Raw genomic sequence first — 22798 nt, 5'->3', positions numbered from 1 at the left:
CTCGGCTCCTCTGAATTCTACTGGGCCTGATGGAGCGGCTTTGTCCCTGTAACAGTCCGAGGTCGTCATACATTAGTGGGCGATCGGCCGTAGATCAGCTCACAGTGTAGGGGGGATGTGTGGCTGGTTTAAGCGTTGTGTACAGTAAGGTTTCCCTGCGATTGCCTGTTTTTCGGCGGGTCGAGCATCTGGGGTTGCCACTAGTAGCTATGTTGCAGGGGCTCATCAGTACTGTTGTGTTAGCGCGCTATGGACCACAGATGTTTAGATTCTTGCTAATAGAGTCTTTGGTCTATTATGTTTCCATCTATGGTTGTGATCATAGTCCCCCAGAGAAAGAATAAACGGGTTATGCGAGTGTCTCGTGTCATGTGGAGAGTTTGTGGAATACCTGCAAGAGGGTAACCAATATTCCCGGTGAAGATCCGCGTTGCCTGTGTAACGCGGAGCATCGCTTATGGTTCTGCGTACTTTGTTCTGTATGAGCTGCAGACGGCGCAGTCGAGTGGGCTCAGCGTATCCCCAGACGGGTGCAGAATATCTACATCTACATCTATATCCATACTCCGCAAGCCACCTGACGATGTGTGGCGGAGGGTACCCTGAGTTCCTCTATCTGTTCTCCCTTCTATTCCAGTCTCGTATTGTTCGTGGAAAGAAGGATTGTCGGTATGCTTCTGTGTGGGCTCTAATCTCTCTGATTTTACCCTCATGGTCTCTTCGCGAGATATACGTGGGAGGGAGCAATATACTGCTTGACTCTTCGGTGAAGGTATGTTCTCGAAACTTTGACAAAAGCCTGTACCGAGCTACTGAGCGTCTCTCCTGCAGTGTCTTCCACCGGAGTTTATCTATCATCTCCGTAACGCTTTCGCGATTACTAAATGATCCTGTAACGAAGCGCGCTGCTCTCCGTTGGATCTTTTCTATGTCTTCCATCAACCCTATCTGGTACGGATCCCACACTGCTGAGCAGTATTCAAGCAGTGGGCGAACAAGCGTACTGTAACCTACTTCTTTTGTTTTCGGATTGCATTTCCTTAGGATTCTTCCAATGAATCTCAGTCTGGCATCTGCTTTACCGACGATCAACTTTATATGATCATTCCATTTTAAATCACTCCTAATGCGTACTCCCAGATAATTTATGGAATTAACTGCTTCCAGTTGCTGACCTGCTATTTTGTGGCTAAATGATAAGGAAACTGTCTTTCTATGTATTTGCAGCACATTTCACTTGTCTACATTAAGATTCAATTGCCATTCCCTGCACCATGCGTCAATTCGCTGCAGATCCTCCTGCATTTCAGTACAATTTTCCGTTGTTACAACCTCTAGATACACCACAGCATCATCTGCAAAAAGCCTCAGTGAACTTTCGATGTCATCCACAAGGTCATTTATGTATATTGTGAATATCAACGGTCCTATGACACTCCCCTGCGGCACACCTGAAATCACTCTTGCTTCGGAAGACTTCTCTCCATTGAGAATGACATGCTGCGTTCTGTTATCTAGGAACTCTTCAATCCAATCACACAATTGGTCTGATAGTCCATATGCTCTTACTTTGTTCATTAAACGACTGTGGGGAACTGTATCGAACGCCTTGCGGAAGTCAAGAAACACGGCATCTACCTGTGAACCCGTGTCTATGGCACTCTGAGTCTCGTGGACGAATAGCGCGAGCAGGGTTTCACACGATCGTCTTTTTCGAAACCCATGCTGATTCCTACAGAGTAGATTTCTAGTCTCCAGAAAAGTCATTATACTCGAACATAATACGTGTTCCAAAATTCTACAACTGATCGACGTTAGAGATATAGGTCTATAGTTCTGCACATCTGTTCGACGTCCCTTCTTGAAAACGGGGATGACCTGTGCCCTTTTCCAATCCTTTGGAACGCTACGCTCTTCTAGAGAAGGGGGACAATTTCCTTTTCGTACTCGGTGTAAAATCGAACTGGTATCCCATCAGGTCCAGCGGCCTTTCCTCTTTTGAGCGATTTTAATTGTTACTCTTTCCCTCTGTCGTCTATTTCGATATCTATCATTTTGTCATGTGTGCGACAATCTAGAGAAGAAACTACAGTGCAGTCTTCCTCTGTGAAACAGCTTTGGAAAAAGACATTTAGTAGTTCGGCCTTTAGTCTGTCATCCTCTGTTTCAGTACCATTTTGGTCACAGAGTGTCTGGACATTTTGTTTTGATCCACCTACCGCTTTGACATAAGACCAAAATTTCTTAGGATTTTCTGCCAAGTCAGTACATAAAACTTTACTTTCGAATTCATTGAACGCCTCTCGCATAGCCCTCTTCACACTACATTTCGCTTCGCGTAATTTTTGTTTGTCTGCAAAGCTTTGGGTATGTTTATGTTTGCTGTGAAGTTCCCTTTGCTTCCGCAGCAGTTTCCTAACTCGGTTGTTGTACCACGGTGGCTCTTTTCCATCTCTTACGATCTTGCTTGGCACATACTCATGTAACGCATATTGTACGATGGTTTTGAACTTTGTCCACTGATCCTCAACACTATCTGCACTTGAGACAAAACTTTTGTGTTGAGCCGTCAGGTACTCTGTAATCTGCTTTTTGTCACTTTTGCTAAACAGAAAAATCTTCCTACCTTTTTTAATATTTCTATTTACGGCTGAAATCATCGATGCAGTAACCGCTTTATGATCGCTGATTCCCTGTTCTGCGTTAACTGTTTAAAATAGTTCGGGTCTGTTTGTCACCATGTGGGGCGGCGGTTAAGTTTTTGTAAAAATTAATTAAATCTGCTGATTGCTGTATTAATGCTTGCATGTTGAATCAGTTTCTGGCTTTTAGAATGTTGTTAATGCTGTCTTTCGCCGTTCTCAACACTGGCTCTCTATTTACTTTTTGGCACCCAGAAAGTGATTTAATAAAACATGGAACCAGTAATTAGAGATCCCAGTGCCCACTTTATCTGAGAATGTTATTATAGCTGCAGCTTATAGCTCTGAGGAATTAGGAGATTGTCCGGGATTTCTAATCAAAAACGGTTTTCCAAAATAGTTGAGTATATTCTGAAATTCACTGATAAAAACAAAAGTATCCCTACAACCTATCTACCAGAGCAGTTCAGAGTCTAATGCGCTGATGCAACTATAAATGTCCGAATTAAATGTTAAAAGGAATGCTCGCCATAATTTGATGAAAATACTTCATCAAACGCCACGCTAAATATTTGGTAGAATGTCTGTCCCGCGACGGCACGTGAAACCGCGACAATACGCAAACTGAAGCTAGATAATGAAAATCATTCCAGAATTAACACTTCACATAAAATGTCTTCATGGTTCCGCGTATCTCTACTAACTTAATACGGCACCCGAGGCTGTTTGTAGCAGATACACTGATGCGACGCGACTACCGACACAGATGGCGTGTCATTCAGCGTCTGGAGAGAACTGGGGCCTTGCTTCCTCGCGCAGTGTTCTTATATATAAAGCCGCGGTGCGGACGGCTGAGGGAACGTCTGATTAAATCCGCTCTCCCGACTAGCCGCTGGGCTAGTAACGCACCACTTCAAGTTACATAATAATTTATAGCTTCTTTGGCTGATGGCCGAAGAAGCTCTTAATTTAAACGTGCATTCAGCACGCAGATAAGTATTGATAATAAAATTTTGACGTGGCTAAGTTAAATACTTTGGGCGAGAGAATTAATCTAATTACACAGCACGCAGCAGATGAGCTCTGAACTGTCCCTTTTGAGATCCGCTATCGCTATAATTTTATAGGTATTAAAAAGAAACTTTACACATCTTCATAATCATAGCGGACCTCCAACCTATTTAAATCTAAACATCCTAGCCTTATTTATTAACCTACTTAATCTATCTTGCTTCCTTCAGTTTTGAGACGAAAACCACAAAATCATGAATTTCTACTAAAATCTTAATTTGTGAAATCCAAAGTACTATTTTTGTTAAATCAATATGAAAGATGAATCTAAATATAAATTTTGAAGTCTCTAGCTCTTTTCTGTTGCGCCAATGATTTTTTTAGAAAAACGTCCAAATTTCGAAAATGGCTGAAGTTATCGAACTGATATTTAACACATATTAATTTAGTATTATTCCTGACATGCTAGAAAAGTTTTAGGTCATTTGCTTGATTTTTAAGGTATTGCGCAACATTTATGACGTCAGAGCTAGTTACAGAGTGACAGCAGACTGGCTGGCACACAATGGAAACTGATGTGAATTTACTACAGCGTGAGTAGGCTGCTTCCCTACATCACCCTCTACTTAAATTTTTTTGTTTATGAATGTTAATGAATGAAAAAAAAATTTAATTACAAAAAGGGAAGCAAGAGTACAGTTTAACTCCCTATGAAAATTCAAAATTGAAATATAAACCTGTAGAAACATTAAAGAAAACTGATTACCTACATTAATTATTTAAATCGTAGGCATGTTCACTGCCTTTTAACCAATGTCATTACTCAAAATTTTAAGCAAAGTCAATGAAATATTTTGGCATACATTTTGCCTTAGACAAACAAACACATACAAATTGAAAAATTATGAAAATCTTAGATCCATTAAATACATTAAATACATTTTTACATACACAAATTCAACGAAAATAACATGATACATAAACAGATGATTATCTCTTAGCAGTCTTTTCTAAACCTGAAAGAAAAGTTCACAAATAATTTTTACACACGTGGTTGTAGCCGCTTTGGCTGGCGTCCTACACTTCCATTCACAAGGGTAGAGGAGGGGAAGTTGCTATGGTGTGCGTCCTTCATGTTCTCTCTAAATTACATGGGGGAAAGGGGAGGGGTCACTGTGAGTTGTGTCCAAGTCACTCCACGCTTTCACGCAGCTACCAGGCTGCCATTATCTGGTTTGTCCTGTAGAACAAACAAAAAGAGTGCCTCAGACTCTGTTCACTTAATATCTAAGGGAGGGTCATAATGAAATGGGGATATATACATTTTATCTTTCAGTATGTTGCTGGAACAAAGTTAACAGAACCTTTCTCAATTTTACTCTTACGGTTACTTAACTGTCATAAAATCGGTAAACAAATGGCTCAAAACGCCGTTAGTCACGTACCAGAGAAAATCTATGCTCCTAAGGCATACAATCATAAATCATATTTAATCTGAATTTATTATTTCTGGTGCGGAACACTGAACCAATGCTCGGTACATTCCTGATACATTTGCATCTTATTTACTTAACTGACTCATCTTTGATTACTTTATTCTTAGAGATAGTATGAGTATGATTAGTGGTTGTTTTCTCAGCTTCCATGTACATGTGAGTAACTTTTGGTAATAGTACAGTTGTAAGTGTTCAAAACACACTACGTTTAGTTGACTACAAAATCCACTTATTGGTCCTCTGCTGTTGTCAGTTCCACATCTGCAATTAGGTACTTACTTACTTTGAAGTGTATTTATGCGGAGCTAAAATAATGTTTTACGTCTGCCATTATGTACTTACTTACTTTGCTAGTGTATGAACTTAAGTAATACTCACTCCATTTAAATTTAAAGCATAGGAAAGCACATTTATTTCATATTCATAGTGTACTGCAGCTGATTAGTTTGCTCACGTGGCAATCCATTTCCACTCGATCGGACGCTGAAACCTCAGGTAGTCTCTCTCGGACCTACCACTAAACTGCATCAAATAATTATGGACGAACGTAATGCTAAATTCCTTAAACCTATAGGACACCATGAGCTGCTCTGTCTCATCTAACATAAGGGTACCTATGGTCGCATTCACGCCTCCAACTCATAACCTCAATACGTGTAGGTGTATCCTGTCACACACTACACTAAAATAATGGCCAGCTCCAACCTTATAAATACTTCAGGGACGTGTCCTTCACGTCTCAACCACAAACACTGCTCAATTCTATTACACTGCCTTTCCTTGCTACACCAGGTGAGTTTAATCTTATAACTTATCTGCATATTTTTCCTAACACTAAGCAATCTCTTTCTTACTATTTATTAGTTAGCTCTACAGCATACACTAGGTTTCACTACCACTTCAGATCCTGCTTGTACATGAATTCATACATCTTTTTAAATTATTGTTGGTGGACCATTTCCAATAAAACAACACTTTGTACTTACTATATTACCAGGGTACTATACATACTTGTTATTCCAATATATTTTATCTTAATTACGTCATACTTCTCTATTGTTTGTCACTATTAGGTTTGTCACATTAGGTTTTTTTTTTCACTAATCGGTAGATAGAATGGTTACATAACTCAAGGCTTGATAGTCATAACGGAAAATTTTGTGTTGGAAAGAAGAGGTCGAAATTTTTGTGGATAGGAAAGATGAAGAATGAGTGAGACCTGAAAGGGAAAGAAGATCTCACACAGCTGGGACTGCACAGCTGCCACACTGTGTAGAGGTTAAAGAACAACCTCCTCCCTACAGCATTCAGTGGCTACCTATGAATTTCTTTAGGTCAATCACGTTCCTGAGACCTAAGAGCTTCTTACTTTTAGGGTACTCTAGCCTATATGCATTGGCATGTGGTTTTCCTATTATCCTAAAAGGTCCTCGGTATACAAACATGAATTTCTTTGTTTCCGCATTTACTTTCTTTGATTTTTCTTTGGATTTGACCAGGACTAATTGACCTATTTCAAAGCTAGTAGGTACAGCTTTTGTGTCATGACGCTTCTTCCTTTCCAACGCTCTTTTTCTCATATTAGCCCTAGCCTTTAGTTTCTTCTCGTCTGTGGATATTTGCGTTAGAACAGGGAATTCTACCATATCTGCAATCACATTGTGCGGTTCTTGGCCAAACATCAATTCACAAGGTGCAAAACCAGTTGCATCATGTCTTAGGTTGTTAATTACATTCTCAAAATACTTAATGTGCTCTGCCCAACTTGAGTGTTTCCGAGCACAATAAGTTCTGCAAAGCCTATTCAATTCCCTCATAATACGTTCACTCATATTTCCTTGGGGGAAATACGCAGATATTTTCAGATGTTTCACGCCTGCCTTATCTAGACATTCCTTAAATCTATCAGAAGTAAATTGAGGTCCATTGTCAGACAGCAAATTCTTCGGAACGCCAACGTTCACGAAGAAATCTTTTTCCAACTTTTCAACCAATGTTTTTGCATTTGCTCTTTTAATTGGGTATAGCTTAACATATTTACTGAATCCATCCACCACAACAAAAACATGGGTGCAACCACCTCTCGAAACAGGAAGAGGGCCAAACAAATCACAAGCCAGTAATTCTAGGGTTTCAGTTGGCTCTACTGAATGCATATCTCCTTGTATTCTGGTGTTGACAGCACGGACTTTCTGGCACACTACACACGATGCTAGACGCTTGGCCACACGGCGGTACATGTTGTCAAACACAACCTTCTCTTGTAATTTGGCAATGCACTTCTTTGCACCGTAGTGCCCATACCTCAGGTGTACATAGTCGATTAGTAAGTCTACATGTTGTGAGGGAAAGCACAGCTTCCACTCAGAAACACCTACCTTTTTCCTCCTAAACAGAATACCTTTATGCAAACAATAGTATTGCGAAACCTTAGGATAGCTCGCATTTCCTAAATAGCCCTTCACTAATTTCAGTTGGTCATCTGCATTCTGCTCACGTCTCAAGTTCTTAATCACCCTCTTTAATGCACTTTCTTCCTTTACTTCGTGCAATGCAAACATTCGAATTTCATTTGGGTCTGTTGCTGTAATTCCTGCGTCATCACAGAGCTCCGCACTCCTAGATAACCCATCAGCTACTAGATTGTCTTTCCCTTGAATATATTTAACCTCAAGGTCAAACTGCTGGAGATACAATGACCATCTTATCAAACGAGCATTCCTCAATTTACAGGTCTTTAAAAAGGTCAATGCCTTATGGTCACTGTAAACTATTATCTTGTGACCTAATAGATACTGCTCAAACTTCTGTACCCCAAATACAATTGCTAATGCTTCCAGTTCTGAGATGCCGTAATTTCTCTCTGCTGCCTGTAAAGATCGACTGGCGAAAGCTATAGTCTTGTGCACTTCTTGTTCGTTCTCTATTTCTACTTGGAATATCTCCACAGCTATACCATAGCCACTAGCATCAACAGACATACAGAAAGGTTTTTCAAAGTCAGGATGATGCAAAATTGGACTATTAATTAACGATTGTTTAAGCGCCTCAAACGCCTGTTGACATTCTGCTGTCCAAACCCAAGGGGTATTCTTTTTCAGCAGGAGGTGAAGACAGGGAGCATTAAAAGCCTGATCACTAACAAAACGCCTATAGAAGCCGAAAAGACCGAACATTGATCTCAACTGCTTCTTGTTTCTGGGAGCCTCAAATTTTTCAATTACTGCTAGCTTGCCTGGGTCAGGCAGAATACCTTTTCCACTTATCCTATATCCCAAGAAACCTATTTCCTCTTTAACGCACTCAGTCTTTTCAATCTTTAGTTTCATGCCACCTCTCTCAATAGCCTCTAACACTTCCTCTAATAAAGCTATGTGTTCTTCCCAGGTAGGAGTTGCTATTAACAGATCATCTACGTAGACTGTTATTTTATTGCTTAAAGCTGGTCCTAAAACATGGCACATCACACGTACAAAGGCACAAACAGAGATATTAAGTCCGAAAGGTACCACACGGTATTGGTAACAAACTCCTTCGTACAAGAAAGCTGTGTACTTCCTTGAACTTTCCGCCAGTGGCAAATTCCAATACCCGCACGTGATGTCCATAGAAGTTAAGAATTTTACTCCCCGGAATTTTTGCAGTAACTCGTCCATGTTCTGCGGTCTATCACTTTCCCTAATCACTATTTCATTCAACCAACGAGCGTCCAAGACCAATCTGACACTCCCGTCTCTTTTTGGTACAACAACAAGAGGATTATTGTACTCACTGACCGCTTTTTCAATCACACCCCACTCTAGCATTCTCTGTATCTCCTTCCGAACTGCCTCCTTCCTAGCTACATGTATTTGGTATGGCTTCCTGAAAAACACTTGGCCAGGTTTCACCTTTAATTGACATTCATAACCTTTAACTATGCCAGGTCGATCTGAAAATACCTTATGATGCCCTTTTAGAACCTGTCTCAGTTCTTCCTTTTGATTGTCTGAAATCTTATCGATTTCCTGCAATTTAGTTTCTATTTTGTCTAAAATAATTGCTTCTTCTTCTTCTTCTGTATTCAGCTTATTGTTATTAAGATTAACACCTTCGTCCCAATACCTCCTATTTTTCAGAACTCGTATAGGCAGCTCCCAAGTTTCATGATCAGTTACTACATGTTTATCACTAAAAGGTACTATAATTACTCCGGTTATTGGCAAGACCATTTTCAACTGGCTTCCTTCAAAGTCAACAACACTCTGATATTTTGACAAGAAATCTATGCCAATTAAAACCTCAATACTGAGATTGTTTACAATTAAACATGGATGATCAATTAAATTACCATTAATGTTAAAGGGTAGTAAAGCTTCTTGCTTTACCGTTTTTGAAATCTTGCCAGTAGCACCAATTATTCTTAGTCCTGATACCCTCATTACTGTAAGCTTGTCTTTACCAGGTAATGCATCAAAGAAGGACTGAGATATTGCACTCACCTCACTTCCACTGTCTAAGAGACAACGTACATTGATACCCAACATATTCACTATTATTATAGGGTGGCTTATTCTAGGTTGTACAGGTGGTTCCTCACATTCATCTAGTAGTTCCTTTTGGATTTGTCTCCAACTAAAGTGATCGACATCTGTCTTCATTACATTTAGGTCACAGTGTGTAGGGGTTTCCTGAATTACATTTTCAGCTGCCTTTTCCAGTCGGTCTATTAATTTTAAATCGAAACACCGCACGACTTCATTACGTTTAGTTTGCTGAACCTGACCCAAATTACTGTAGTCTGAGCGATTCTGCGCCTCCAGGCCGGGCATAACATTAGTTACAGCTAAACCACTTTCACCATTATCGTCGGTTTCCTTCTCAAGTGACAACTGGTCACAGCTACTGGGTTCATCGACCCCAAACAGCCTACCCTCTACATTCCCACTTATCTCCTGTCCTAAATCTATTAGTACATTATCAACATCCTGCACAGGCACTTTAGATAAGAGCACATCATCCTCATCGTAAATATAAGCATGAATTTCTTCTGCTTCTTCACCTGTCAATTCAATATTTTGTAGCTCACCCCTACTGTTACACTGCTGCGCCTTCTCTTTCTCTTCCCACTTAGAAAGCGTCTCTAACACGGTATCTATCAAATACTGTGAGTGATCTAATATTTCTGTTGTATCCTTAGTTGCTACCGACTCTTCCTCCACATGTTCAGTCTGAGTATTCTGATCTGTCTTCCCAATTCCCTTAACTACTGGCATAGGAAAAGTAACCGCCTGGTGAGCGCCAGTGTCCTCATAGACGGGAACTAGTTTTCCTGCCTCGGCCTACTGCTGTTTCCTTTAGCTTCATTATAGTTGACTGGCACAGCATTACTTTCCGTACTGTTGTTTACATGCATATTTCTGTTTGGAACAAAATTATTATCCCTTGGACGCCATTGTTGGTTCTGATAATTATTTCCCCAATTCCTACCTCTCTTAGGATGACGAACACCTACTGTTCTGATGTTTACATTGCCATTTTGCTCGTTCCTAAAATCACTATTATTATTATTGGCATTACGGTTATTACGTGCTTGCTCCTCATTGGCAGCAACACGTTCTACACGTTCCAAATATTCAATGAAACGATCTAGATTGTCTCTAGGGGCTGATATAATTCTAGTTTGCCAGTACCATGGCAGTTTGGCTTCCAGACCTAGTATAATCATTTCTGGTTTTAGCTTTTCCGCCAAATGTGACAAACGTGAAATCCATGACCTAGCAAACTCTTTAATTGATTCCTTGCCTGCATTGAAGCGTTTCCCACTCCAAAATTCTCTCAACACTTCATTTTGCTTATTGCTAGACCAATACTCATTAATAAAAGCTGTTTTAAATTCTGCTAATGTTTTACACTTTAACATAACATCAGCTGACCAACGCATGGCGTCACCTGCTAAATGGCTTCTAATAAATGAGATTTTCTCTCGCTCAGACCAAGTTGGTGGAATCACATCTTCAAAATCGTTCCAGAAATCTAGCGGGTGGATATTTTTATCTGGATCGAACCGCAAGAACTGCCGACACCCGATAAAAGCGGCGTTTGCAGCTACAACTTGTTGTATACTACCATTACCAGAAGTTAGTGAAGCTACTTTACTTTCAATGTTAGCAATGTTAGTACTGATATTTTCTACTTTCATTTCAACATTATCTACTCTTTGCACAATATGAGTAGTGTCAGTTTTGATTGCTTCTACTTCTGCTTGACATATGTTTACTTTTATATTAACATCTTTAAATCTATCTGAGCACAGTTCAGACTCCGCCTCGATCTTTTCTGTTAACTTGTGTTCCAGCTTCGCATCTTCCATTTGGAAGTCTTTGCGAACCTCAGCGACTTCGGATTTTATTGTCTTATACATTTCAGAAAATTGTTGAGCAACCTTTTTCTTAATATCCTCATGATTGCAATCAATTTTATAATTCAAACTGTCTAGATCCTCTTTCAATTTATTGCAACCAGCCTTGAAAGTATCGTCCATTACCTCCAATCGTTTATTAAAATTTGTTTGGCTGGCCACAATCTCAGATTTTAATTCAGCATTACTGCTTTTGACCTGTTCACTTATTTCAGCCTTTAATTCAGCATTATTGGATTCTAACTTATTGTCCATTGCCTCAAACCGCATATTAAAATTTGTTTGACTGGCAGCTATTGCTTGTAATATAACATTTAGATCAACAGCCCCAGCATCTTTGGGTTGCTCACGAGCTGGCTTTTTATCACACTCAGGTGACGAAAAACTAGCTCCAACACCAGAATCATCAAAACTACATGAAACTTCTGACTGATTAGTCATATCTAACTTCTCCTTCTTAAACTCTACCATCTCTGATGACTGTTTCATTTTTAATTCATCAGAGAAACTATCATCCAATAAATTTACAATTTCTACTTTCCGCTTTACTACAGGGGTCTCTATTATTGAATCATTGCCCCTTCGCACACTACTGTCAGGAGACAATACTTCATTTTTCACTTTAACATTACTACCTTCATGCATGTTTATACTTGAAATGTTGTCTGAATTTACAGTTCCCTCAACAGACATAGGTTCTAATTTAAGTTTAAACTCAGTTTCTTTTGGCGGTTCCATCGCCAACAGTCTTTTAGTGCAGGTTAGTAAAATTTTTAACAGTTTTTCACTTAACTTAGTTCCTTCTGCACGACGTATGGCGTTGCCGGCGCGGCGTACCAGGATTCCTGATGCGACGTGGCACGTTGAACTGCAGACGGCTCTCCGACGGCTGTTGTGTGTTTGCGTGGCCCGCAATTGCAGGCTCTGCGCCGGCTGCTCCAGGGGACGACTGCGGTGCGGCGAGACTGGCTTCTCGCGATGCCGGCAGCACCGCTAGACTCAGTGCCAGCTCCGTCAATCCAGATGCGTTGTTAATCCAATTGCGTCGTCCACATGCACACGTAACACCTTCACTGTTCTATACTCAGTTGCGTGTCGCATTTCACTCGCGAATCCGAATAGTTAAAATCACTTTCACTTAGTTGTTTCCCGGCCGATGCACCATATGTGGGGCGGCGGTTAAGTTTTTGTAAAAATTAATTAAATCTGCTGATTGCTGTATTAATGCTTGCATGTTGAATCAGTTTCTGGCTTTTAGAATGTTGTTAATGCTGTCTTTCGCCGTTCTCAACACTGGCTCTCTATTTACTTTTTGGCACCCAGAAAGTGATTTAATAAAACATGGAACCAGTAATTAGAGATCCTAGTGCCCACTTTATCTGAGAATGTTATTATAGCTGCAGCTTATAGCTCTGAGGAATTAGGAGATTGTCCGGGATTTCTAATCAAAAACGGTTTTCCAAAATAGTTGAGTATATTCTGAAATTCACTGATAAAAACACAAGTATCCCTACAACCTATCTACCAGAGCAGTTCAGAGTCTAATGCGCTGATGCAACTATAAATGTCCGAATTAAATGTTAAAAGGAATGCTCGCCATAATTTGATGAAAATACTTCATCAAACGCCACGCTAAATATTTGGTAGAATGTCTGTCCCGCGACGGCACGTGAAACCGCGACAATACGCAAACTGAAGCTAGATAATGAAAATCATTCCAGAATTAACACTTCACATAAAATGTCTTCATGGTTCCGCGTATCTCTACTAACTTAATACGGCACCCGAGGCTGTTTGTAGCAGATACACTGATGCGACGCGACTACCGACACAGATGGCGTGTCATTCAGCGTCTGGAGAGAACTGGGGCCTTGCTTCCTCGCGCAGTGTTCTTATATATAAAGCCGCGGTGCGGACGGCTGAGGGAACGCCTGATTAAATCCGCTCTCCCGACTAGCCGCTGGGCTAGTAACGCACCACTTCAAGTTACATAATAATTTATAGCTTCTTTGGCTGATGGCCGAAGAAGCTCTTAATTTAAACGCGCATTCAGCACGCAGGTAAGTATTGATAATAAAATTTTGACGTGGCTAAGTTAAATACTTTGGGCGAGAGAATTAATCTAATTACACAGCACGCAGCAGATGAGCTCTGAACTGTCCCTTTTTAGATCCGCTATCGCTATAATTTTATAGGTATTAAAAAGAAACTTTACACATCTTCATAATCATAGCGGACCTCCAACCTATTTAAATCTAAACATCCTAGCCTTATTTATTAACCTACTTAATCTATCTTGCTTCCTTCAGTTTTGAGACGAAAACCACAAAATCATGAATTTCTACTAAAATCTTAATTTGTGAAATCCAAAGTACTATTTTTGTTAAATCAATATGAAAGATGAATCTAAATATAAATTTTGAAGTCTCTAGCTCTTTTCTGTTGCGCCAATGATTTTTTTAGAAAAACGTCCAAATTTCGAAAATGGCTGAAGTTATCGAACTGATATTTAACACATATTAATTTAGTATTATTCCTGACATGCTAGAAAAGTTTTAGGTCATTTGCTTGATTTTTAAGGTATTGCGCAACATTTATGACGTCAGAGCTAGTTACAGAGTGACAGCAGACTGGCTGGCACACAATGGAAACTGATGTGAATTTACTACAGCGTGAGTAGGCTGCTTCCCTACAACCAGAAGGTCTAATATGTTATCGCCACGAGTCGGTTCTCTGTTTAACTGCTCAAGGTAGTTTTCAGATAAAGCACTTAAAAAAATTTCATTGGATTCTTTGTCCCTGCTACCCGTTATGAACGTTTGAGTCTCCCAGTCTATATCCGGCAAATGAAAATCTTCACCCAGAACTATAACATGGTGGGGAAATATACTCGAAATATTTTCCAAATTATCCTTCAGGTGCTCAGCCACAACAGCTGCTGAGCCAGGGTTTCGCACTTGTCGACGTTTACTCTAACACGCCATTTCTCCAACCAAGGCTCTGCCGCTCTGAGTGCAGTCTGTAGTCGTGGAGTTAATGTTAGACGGTTTCCCGAGGAGGGCGGTGTCATCCGCGTGCTGCGTGTAGCTGGTAGGTTATTAATGTAGGGGTTAAACAGTATGGGTCCTAGGATGCTTCCTTGGGGTACTCCAGCCTGAATACCAAGTCGTGTTGATTGTTTGCCCCGCACTTCGGTGTTGAAACTCCTGTCCGTGAGATATGAGTGTATGAGACGTACGAGCCCGTCCGGCAACCCCGCGTCGCTGAGTTTGCGTATGAGGCCGTTGTGCCACAGACGGTCGAAGGCCTTTTCGATGTCCAAGAACACTGCCCCAGTTGTATTGTTTGCGTTGTATCCGTGTGTTATCTATTCAACGACGAGGAGGAGTTGTGTTGTCGAGTGGTAATTCCTGAAGCCGAATTGCTCTGGCCTTAGGGTGTCGTTCGTAATAGCCCGCATCTCGTGGTCGTGCGGTAGCGTTCTCGCTTCCCACGCCCGGGTTCCCGGGTTCGATTCCCGGCGGGGTCAGGGATTTTCTCTGCCTCGTGATGGCTGGGTGTTGTGTGCTGTCCTTAGGTTAGTTAGGTTTAAGTAGTTCTAAGTTCTAGGGGACTTATGACCACAGCAGTTGAGTCCCATAGTGCTCAGAGCCATTTGAACCATTTTGTCGTTCGTAATGCAGTGAGTCGTTTTAGTATTACGTTCTCAACGATCTTGCTCAGCGAGCTCAGCAAACTGATGGTTCGGCAATTTTCTTGAAGTGGTCTTTCCACGGCTTCCTTAACATCAGGACCTTGGCCGTCTTCCAAAAGACGGAGAAGTGTTGGTGTATGAGTATGGCATTCGTGATGTGTGTAAGGTATTCTACTGCTTTATCCGCGAATTCCTGGAGGACACGCCTCCCTAGCTGTGGTACGCATGATGGCCCATTTGACTTCAGCTGTGCTAGTCTGTCGGATGTCGTTGCGCGATGGTTGCTCCAAGGTGCGTGTAACCGCCTGGTCGGTCGCAAGTGTAAACGCTGGGTCTGAGGGATCCAGGTTCGGTGTGAATGACGCTGCAAGCGTGTGGGCCATCAGTTCCCCAGAATACGCCGGTCCGTCGGGCGCTTGTAGCGTGGGTGTGTTCAGTTCCTTCCTGGTGAAGTGGCGGGACAACTGCCACACGCCAGGTCGCGTGCTGTCCAGACCTCCGAGTTTCTGGTTTCACTGTTGTGTTTTAAATGTTTGGATTTTATCCCGGATTATTCCCTGGAGCCTGTTTATGTGCTGTTTGAAGTACTGGCGCCTGGTATTCTGCGAATTTCTCCTGAGGCGGTTCCTCATTGTGATTAGGTCCAGGATTTCCTGGGGCAGGGCAGAGTATGTTGTGGTGTGCGGATTGGCATGGTGTCGGCTTTTGCGTCTTGGATGGCGCTAGTGAGGGTTTCGACAGCCTCATCAATTTGAACTGTCTTGTTAATCGCGAGGGTAGGTGTGATGCGACTGTCAAGCGTTTCCTTGAACAATGTCCAATTCGCGCTCCTGTAGTCTAACATCCTGCGTTGGTCCATGTGCTGCAGTATTTCTTCAATGTACCGTATAACAGGTTGGTGATTTGAGGGCAGATCTTTTTCAACAGCAACGTTGAGTGTCGTTGTTATACCCTTGATGAGGGCCATGTCTATCACGTCTGGCCTGTGATATCTCCTGTAGGGAATGTGCGTCGGTTCGGTCGGCGCTAGTGTTATGTAGTTTCGTCCTGGTGCGTGTTCGTATAGTTTATTGCCGTTGGAGTTTCGTGTATGTGAGTTCCAGTCAGGGTGTTCTACGTTAAAATTTCCAGCGACGATTACGCGCGGTGATGTGTTGAGTATAGTGCTGATGTGGCGTGTCTTGGTGTTCTTAGGGCTGTTGTATACTGACACCAGTGTAGTGTAGGCTCCGTGGAACATGACCCTGACGGCGGTTGCCTCTAAATTTTCAAGTTCAGGGAGCACTATGTTTGCCACTGTATATGGGCTTGTTATTATACAGAGGTCATTGGTAGCCACCTATTAACGGTCCTTGTGATCACTGAAATTGTACTTGCACGATGCATCGATGATAATGATGAATCCATGGCTCTGAGTGCCTCTCCCAAGACTGCTCGGTCCTCATGTTTTTTCGTCTCTCTAGTTCTTTCTTCGTGACGCTGTGTTCGGCCATGGTCCAACCATTCCGGTCAACATCAGCGAGTTGTGGCATCGCTCCTATTCAAATTTCGAGCGATTCGCCGATTACTTTAACCAGCATCTTCGAGCAGCTACGCGTCCTCTCTCAAATGCTGACATCTGCGTATATTGCTGACGAACCTGTCCGCGAGGCATTGTTACTGTCCAACTGAGTACGAAATTCGCACAGACTTCGTGCTCTGATGTCCACACGTCCCCTGTTTACTACCCTTGCCAGCTGCACGGTGAAATTGCGCTGCAGGATCACACATTCATACATCGGTCGCCAAATTTATAAATTTGCATTTTCCGACAATACTTACATGAATATCAATGTGTGACCTATTTGCATAAATTTTTGGTGGGCAGTTTTTGTGGAATTGCAATTGCTTTTATTTCGACAACACATTCTGTTTGGGACCACAGCTTGATTTGCAGAATGTATTCTATAGCAACAGCGTTCCGTTACACCTAAAGATTGAAAAGAAACAACAGACAGTGGACGTAACGCGAGTAGAACTCGAGGAGCAGCAGTCTACCCGACTACGTCCGAGTCTTGGTCATGTTATGCGTGAAAGTTCATAGCTCACGTTGCAATTCCTGCCCTCTGTCGGAGGCCATGTAGACTCCACAATGAAGGTTCTATATTGTCATAGCAGATACTTGTAGAATTCTGAACTCTCTGTACTCCAAATACGCAATTCGTACGTTTCTGGTCTGTGCTGAGTCCCACACTGCTTTCGTCAGCTAGCTGTACCTCTGTCCCATTGCTCGCGCTCTACATAGTTTTTGCACTGGTGATTTCGATGATAACAATTTTTTCAGTGACTTGGAAAAAGAAATCGATGAGCCTTGGTAAAATTTGCTGTTTTGAAGAGCGCGCCGCAGCGCATAGTGTAAAGCAGTCGCCCTCCGTTTCTGGCTTTGGCACCGCTGTGACTATCGCAGCTTTGGTGTTTCCCTCTGGTGTGAAAGGGGAAAGGTAGCCTGTTCACGTGCATTTAAGGGGCGCTGTCAGCTCGGCAGCTGGTCAGTCGGAGTGAGTCTGGGTCAGTCTGTCTCGGCGAGTCTGGGTCAGTTGGTCAGCCGGGTCAGTGTGGGGCAGTCAGTGTCTGTCTGTCGTCCGGAGTGCTAGTATGCGTTAGGCCGCCAGTCTGCTCGAGTTTGTTCAGGCAATGGTCATTGGCGGTTGGATCGATCGGTTGGTCGGTCGCGCACTGGGACGCAAGATGACTTGTCCGTCTTGAGCGTCGGCGCATGTGAGATCGCCACGTCAGTCCAGTGGGCCGCGCCGTATAGCGAGGCGTAGTGGCTTCGCGGCCGACACGAGAGCAGCAGGAGTCAATCCACGACATCAGTCTGGCCGGTGCGAGCTGCGACGCCGTGAGACGGGAGATCGGCGCGCCTTCCTGCGTCCGTTGAAGCCGCTGTCAGCGGACGGTTCGGGAGAGCGTTTTGGGGGTACTACGCCGGGTCTTCGCCAGACATTGCAGTGTGTTAGAAGTTAAGTGATCGTGATATGTTGTTTCATTTACTTGTTAAATTCTACTTGTTCTCTGGGTCAGTCTTTCATCCCCAGCTTGCTCGTCTGTCTCCCGTCCGCATTTGTTAGGTAGTTAGTGTCTGTCTGTCTGTCAGTCGGTCTACCATACGTTAATAGCTGCCTCTGTCATGTTTGTCGGATTCGCTGGTAACGAATTTATGGAATTAAGGTGTAAAGGCCGAATTCCTGAGATATGATTTTATCTTGCCTATCATCTTGCGAGGTGGTATATGTGTAATGTAGACCATGTTTGTAAATTTTATGTAAAACAGCATTTCATGGATAAAGTTGCCACCCTTTCACCGTAAGAGTTCTTTTAAAAACAAGTCACACTTTTGGTGGCAAATAATTTTTAATGTGTGAGTTTTGTTCCATTTCCATCCCTCTTACAGGGTGCATAGATTATGTGTTTGTGTGAGTTGTTAAAATTTTTAGTTAAAGTGATCTGGTGTGTTGCAGATTTGCACCAGTGTAGTCTTTCAGAGGTTGTTGTGAGCAGTCGTGACTATGGCCGTGTTAAAAGGGAGCGGCAAGGTTCTCAGCCCGAAAGCTCACACTATAAAAAAAATGTTATATCTGCCTCTGAATAAATTGTAACTTCATATTTACTGGGTGCCTTCTGATTATAATTTGAAATATATTTCAAAAAATAAAAAAGGGGGACTTTTAGGAATAAAATTTCCATTTATTAAATTTTTTTTTTAATTTGTTCCATCAGTTACCCATTGGCAACTACTTCCACGCTCACATAGTGTGATTAAATGTGTTAATGTTATTGATGAATCGCTAGTAAATAAAGTAAATTCCTTAAGAAAAGTTTTTTAAAGTAAATTCACTGTTCAATCGGCCATTCGGGTTCAGAAAGGGGAAGGGTATCAATAGGGCAGAAAGTCTCACGCATATGATATGCGAGTTGGGGCTGCAATCGTTACAACAAAGCCGTATTCCATTTCTCCTCCGAATACGAAAATATTCTGTTGATGCTCGCCTACAGAGAGAGAAATGATCTTCGTAATAAAATAATGTAAGTAGGCTGTTTAGGTTTTTATGTTGGTGACGGCACGTAGTGCTCTGTATGAGAATCGCTGACTGCGCTGTGTGCAGTCTGTGGCTGGTTGGACTCATTGTTGGAATATTCGCCAGTGTAGCTTTGGGCAGTTGGAGGTGAGGCGCCAGCAGTGGTGGATGTGGGGAGAGAGGTGCCAGAGTTTTGAGAGGTAACTATGAGACGACAATCTGGACGTGTGTCAGTTAGAAAAAGAAAATTTGTAAGACTAGATGTCATGAATTGATATATATGTTATGACTTTTGAACACTATTAAGGTAAATATATTGTTTATTCTCTATCACAATTTGCTAACTACGCCTATTAGTAAATAATGCCTTCATTAGTTAGAATCTTTTATTTAGCTGGCAGTATTGGCGCTCACTGTATTGCAATAGTTCGAGTAACGAAGATTTTTGTGAGGTAAGCGATTCATGAAAGGTATAGATTATTGTTAGTCAGGGCCATTGTTTTGTGGGGACTATTGAAAGTCAGATTACGTTGCCTTAAAAATATTGTGTGTCAGTTTAGTGATGATCAGAATAAGTAAAGAGAGAACTGTTTGAGTACGTACAGTTTTGCTCAGCTGTTTGAAAATCAAATAACGTAAGAGTTTTTCCAGCACTGTCATTCTTTATATACAAAGGGGAAGTTTCAATAAGAGAAATCAGAGCTCGCACCCAAAGGTTTAAGTGCTCGCTTTTTTTCCCGCGCGCCGTTCGGGAGTGGAGCGGTAGAGAAGGAGCTTAAAGGTGATTCAGTGAAACCTCTGCCAGGTACTTAAGTGTGAATTACACAGCAGTCATGCAGATGTAGTTGAAAGGGGAAGCTGATGATCCTCCTACTGATCCAGGATTCTATGCGACTGAATGCTCTGATAAGTAATGTCAGGGGCGTTCAATAAGCAACGCAACACATTTTTTCTGAAACGCGGTTGGTTTTATTCAGGAGTCTAATATACGACATCATTCCTCACACCCTTGACTACAGAACACTGTTTTTCAACATAATCACCGTTCAATGCGACGGCCTTACGACATCTTACTAGGAGGGCCTGTATGCCCACGTGGTACCACTGTACTGGTCGACGTCAGAGACAACGTTTTGCTGCATCAATGTCCTCTGCATCATCCACGTATTACTTCCCGCGGTGTGCATCCTTCATTGGTCCAAACAGACGAAAGTCGGAAGGTGCGTGTTGCGGGCTGTACAGTGGATGAGGAAGAAGAGTTCAATGAAGTTGTGCGTGCTCCTCTCGATTGCGCATACTTGTGTAAGGTCTAGCGCTGTCATGGAGGAGGAGGAGTTCGTCAGCAGTTTTGTAGTGACGAATAGGCCGAAGTACACTACTGGCCATTAAAATTGCTACATCACAAAGATGACGTGCTACAGACGCGAAATTTAACCTACAGGAAGAAGATGCTGTGATATGCAAATGGTTCCTTTTCAGAGCATTCACACAAGGTTGGCCCCGGTGGCGACACCTACAACGTGGTGACATGAGCAAAGTTTCCAACCGATTTCTCATACACAAACAGCAATTGACCGTCGTTGCCTGGTGAAACGTTGTTGTGATGCCTCGTATATGGAGGAGAAATGCGTACCATCACGTTTCGGACTTTGATTAAGGTCGGATTGTAGCCTATCGCGATTGCAGTTTATCGTATCGCGACATTGCTGCTCGCGTTGGTCGAGATCCAATGACTGTTAGCAGAATATGGAATCGGTGGGTTCAGGAGGGTAATACGGAACGCCGTGCTGGATCCCAACGGCCTCGTATCACTAGCAGTCGAGATGAAAGGCATCTTATCCGCACGGCTGTAACGGATCGTGCAGCCACGTCTCGATCCCTGAGTCAACAGATGGGGACGTTTGCAGGACAACAACCATCTGCGCCAACAGTTCGGCGAAGTTTGCAGCAGCATGGACTATCAGCTTGGAGACCATGCCTGCGGTTACCCTTGAAGCTGCATCACAGATGGTTTACTCAACGACGAACCTGGCTGCACGAGTGGCAAAACGTCATTTTTTCGGACGAATCCAGGTTCTGTTTACAGCATTATGATGGTCGCATCCGTGTTTGGCGACATCGCGGTGAACGCACATTGGAAGCATGTATTCGTCATCGCCATACTGGCGTATCACCCGTCGTGATGGTATGGGGTGCCATTGGCTAAACGTCTTGGTCACCTCTTGTTCGCATTGACGGCACTTTGAACAGTGGACGTTACATTTCAGATGTGTTACGACCCGTGGCTCTACCCTTCATTCGATACCTGCGGAACCCCACGCAGGATAATGCACGACCGCATATATTGCAGGTCCTGTACGGGCCTTTCTGGATACAGAAACTGTTCGACTGCTGCCCTGGCCAACACATTCTCCAGATCTCTCACCAATGAAAACGTCTGGTCAATGGTGGCCGGGCAACTGGCTCGTCACAATACGCCAGTCACTTCTCTTGATGAACTGTGGTATCGTGTTGAAGCTGCATGGGCAGCTGTACCTGTACATGTCATCCAAGCTCTGACTCAATGCCCAGGCGTATCTAGGCTGTTATTAAGGCCAGAGGTGGTTGTTCTGGGTACTGATTTCTCAGGATCTATGAACCCAAATTACGTGAAAATGTAATCACATGTCAGTTCTAGTATAATATATTTGTCCAATGAATACTCGTTTATCATCTGCATTTCTTCTTGGTGTAGCAATTTTAATGGCCAGTAGTGTAGTTTCTTGAATTTCCTGAACTTTGCACATACACTTCAGAGGCGATCTTTGCACCATGAGGGAGGACATCGAACAGAATGACCGCTTCAGAATCCCAGAAGACTGTCGCGATGACTTTACTGGCTCAGGGTGGGGCTTTGAAATTTTTCTTCGGAGCGGAGGTGGTGTGGCACCACGCCATGGATAGACTTTTTGCTTCCGGTTCGAAGTGATGATTTCATGTATCATCGCCTGTGACGGTATTCGACAAAAATTGAGACGATCAGCCCAGTTTCTCTGTATGGTCTTCTGTTTAGGCTGCGAGGAACCCTGCAGGTACACACCTTTCTCGACCGCAACTGGGGGACGAGTGTGTCGTCCCTACCGACAGAGACATTCAATTCTGCAGCGAGATGTTTGATTGTGCTCCGTCGGTCACCCCAAATGAGAATGTCCGCATGTTCCAACATAGCAGTATGCACAGGTATGTGCGGCCGGCCGTCATGCGGAAGATGATTTTATTTTCTTTCTTTGCGACCTTGTCATGAAGATGAGAGACGCTTTGTTCAACGACTCGCCGTGCTTTTGTTAACTGTCAAGCGCCCATAGGCATTCCGCAAACGCCCATGAATGAATATCTGCGATGTTCTGGTTCTCCGTCGAAAGAAACTAGATGGCAGCGCTGTGCTTGGAACCCGTTACAGTCGCCATTTTGAAAGCTACATATAGCGCCGCCACCTATCAGAGCTACATGAAACTATA

The sequence above is a fragment of the Schistocerca piceifrons genome, chromosome 1 (assembly GCF_021461385.2).
Source record: "Schistocerca piceifrons isolate TAMUIC-IGC-003096 chromosome 1, iqSchPice1.1, whole genome shotgun sequence".
Classification (NCBI taxonomy): domain Eukaryota; kingdom Metazoa; phylum Arthropoda; class Insecta; order Orthoptera; family Acrididae; genus Schistocerca; species Schistocerca piceifrons.
This window is presented reverse-complemented; position numbering follows the sequence as displayed.